Source organism: Dipodomys merriami, unplaced genomic scaffold, assembly GCF_024711535.1.
Source record: "Dipodomys merriami isolate MVZ:Mamm:240054 unplaced genomic scaffold, mDipMer1.0.p SCAF_641, whole genome shotgun sequence".
NCBI classification, from domain to species: Eukaryota; Metazoa; Chordata; class Mammalia; order Rodentia; family Heteromyidae; genus Dipodomys; species Dipodomys merriami.
The window spans coordinates 437,559-440,861 of record NW_027206226.1 but is presented as its reverse complement, the minus strand read 5'-3'; the positions used below and the strand labels follow the sequence as shown (position 1 = coordinate 440,861).

The 3,303-nt window shown below is 30.8% G+C and overlaps 1 pseudogene; it reads left to right on the top strand.

The window, feature by feature from the left end:
• Positions 1 to 2,538: 2,538 nt before the first annotated feature.
• LOC138815468 (U6 spliceosomal RNA) lies at positions 2,539 to 2,638 on the top strand (annotated as a pseudogene).
• The last annotated feature ends 665 nt before the right edge of the window (positions 2,639 to 3,303 follow it).

The window sequence follows — 3,303 nt, the reverse complement described above, 5'->3', positions numbered from 1 at the left end:
CAAGAAAATTTAAAAATGGCTTAGAATTTATTTCTAACTACCAGTTATTATAAATGGCTTTGTACAATGGTGTATGATTATTTTATTTTACATAGGATAATTTCTTCTACTACCTATAAGTTTTGGAAAAAGAAGAAAACTAAAATTTACTACTTAGAGGAATATGACAGAAATAAAAGACAGATTTTATTTTTGTCACATCTCTCATCAGTACCCATATTCAAAACTTAAAGTCATATTTCTTACTATGTTAGACAGATAGGGAAAATATAAAACAACACATGATAAGGCAACTATTAGTCACTTTTTAAAATGTACTTTCTTATGTGATAAAAATTTACTTTATTAGCTAATATTTGGGTTTGAAATATGGGAGGCTGATCTATTTAACACATTTCTGGAAGGCACCTACTGAACAACACAAATGGTGGGGAGTACTATTTCTACATTTTGATGAATGGTTGAACTTGTTTGCTATTGGTGCTGGGTACGTAAATCAACTCTATTGTAACTAGCTCCCTACACTTGAAAACCTTGTAATGTCACTATCATCTACTTGTAAAGTGTTATTTTGGCAAATGTGATTTTAAATAGTTTATTTGAAAATGAATATACTTTCAGGAGATTAAATATAGGTTATCTTTGGTTTGAGAATGACAACATTTTTTTATACTACAGAACCTAGTTTTACTGAAGTACCAGTGTTTTGAAGCACTAAGGATATTATCAATTAATGTTTTTCTAAATTATATTTGACCTCTAAATCAAGTATTCCTAGTTTGGTAGGCCACTTATGGATCTAACATTACAGAAACTATTTTTTGGCTGCACTGAAATCTTTCATTAATCATTAGGAGAGGGGTATTAAAAATAATCTTGTTCATTTGTAATTTTGTTCACTCATATGGGCTGGTCATCTGTAAATTGAAAGTTTGAATTACAGTACTTTCTCTCTGATTTTGTGGTCTCATCTTTCATTTTAACTTGCCTTCCATTTCACAATTAAATTCTGCTACTTCTTGTAAGGAATTGGGGTCCTGAAATATTATAGGAAATGAGAAATTGAGATGTCTTCAATTATTTTCTGTTGGCATGTTGCATGGGCCTATGTGAGAAGTCTTGCCCTTGTTTTCTGATGATACAGATAACTGGGAACTGGTATCCTCGGATCCGTGGGTCCTTCAAAAGAATAATAGCTTTTAGACATCATATCAGCAAAATTTGGGTATAATCAGTAAGAACGTTTCAGAAATATGGAGAAAAACACTTTGGGACCAGCGAGTTAAAACAATAAACAGAGCATCAGAGTAAAATCCGTTATAGATTAGCAGAAAACAATACTGTTATTTTACCATGTGAATTCAGAAGATCACGAACACTTAGAACGTATCACAAGTTTATACCGAAGATATTGCATTAATACTTTTTATATTCTAATATATATCCTAAATCTAATTATTTATATTCCATTCTATTTATTGGAATAAATGTCAATATATTTGTCAAATTATCAATTCTAGTAAGATTCACTGTGTGAAATTTAAAATCAGCACATATTTTATATTTATAAATATAAAATATATAAGTATATATAATATAAAAATTGTTTTGCATTGTTGTGTTGTGGTTAGGGAATCAAAGGCAACTCTGTTTTAAAGTATTATTCCATTATCTCTACCTCAGTGTTTGGTAGAGTTAGACTTCAAGCTTTACCATTTGTAGATTTACAGCCTAGAGGCAAGAGGAAACACTGTGATTAAAACATTACCAATTTAAGGCCTAATATCGAGGAGAAACATATGGACTTTTCCAGGAGCTATGGAAATATTTGGTGATAGAGAGTCAGTAGTGTAAGTTCCTGCTTGGTTGGATGATAGACAGGCCAGGACAGTAGGTAATCATGCGTATGAAAATTTTTTCACCTTCTTGGCTTTAGCTACTTTTGAAATGATAGGTATAATAAACAATTATATTTTGATAAAATACCTTCCATTCTGAACAATTTGGTCTGAACTGTTAATCTCTCTATGATCCCTTGTAACTAAGATTAGTTTTGTTCCAGTAAGACAATCTATGCTGTCAGGGTAAGATATTCTGGTTGGTCTGTTCCTACAAGGAAGAAGGGTAAAGGTTCAGGTAGACATTTGTCCCAGCAAGACCTCATTTGGGAAAGTTTAAGCTGCGGAAGTTTAGAAGTAGCTCTCAAGCAAGGCTTAGTTTGAACCCATTAGCTCTACAAAGCTAACTCAGTTGATAAATAAGTACTTGAAAAGCCATCACCTTTGGTCTTAGCTTTAAAGGCTTCAAAGTATGATCAAATTTAAAATGAAAACGACAAAATAGTCATTGACAAAAAAATTGTAAATATGAGCAATCGACCAAATGATATAAGCTTTTCCACTATACACAGAATTTTAGAGAAACAAGATCAATCGCATTTTAAGGAACAATAAGGGTTCCTTGTTACAAATAGGCAACCATGGATATATGCCTGTATAAAGATTGCATCATTAAGTACTTAAATTTAGAGGGTACTACATGCTTCAGCAGCAGGTCTACCCAAATTACAATACCACAGAGATTAACATGGCACTTGCACAAGGATGATATGAAAATTTGTGAAGTATTCCATATTTTTCATTCTTCTGATGCAAGAAATATAAAAACAGTTATTAAAAAGTTGATTACAAAAATACAAGTGTAACAATACATGCAATTCATAGAATTAAAGGTTAGTTTGACACCAGTGTATTAAATCTTCACCTTAGAAAGGCCTTTACATAGCATAATCTTTACAAAACTTGAAATTAGATAACATTGTCATGTTATCCCAAAGAAATAAAATAATATAAGGACCTAGGAAAAAAAGGAATCTTAAACTTCTTCTATATGGAATGCAATCTGAAAGGACACATTTATTAATGAAACTATACATTATATAAAAATGTAGAATTCAAAGTATTATATATAGGAGCGAATGAAATAGATTATGGATATTGTACAAACATAGATATACTTTTTTCCTAAAAGCACCAGGAACATCTTTAGTTCCTATACTATTCATTTCAACAGATAAGTTAAAATTATTTCTGATTAAAAAATCACAAACTCTGCAGAAATCATTATAGATGTATACAAAAAATTCTTGAATATATTTTGACATCAGAGTCAGGCAATTCACTTGGAAGAATACCATGGAATCCATGAATTTTTAAAGTAAGATATTGCTGTTGCTTTGTATTGTGAAAAAAATGGTAGGGCCACAAAGGATGGACTGGCATTTTTGAAATTTAATAAACTTAA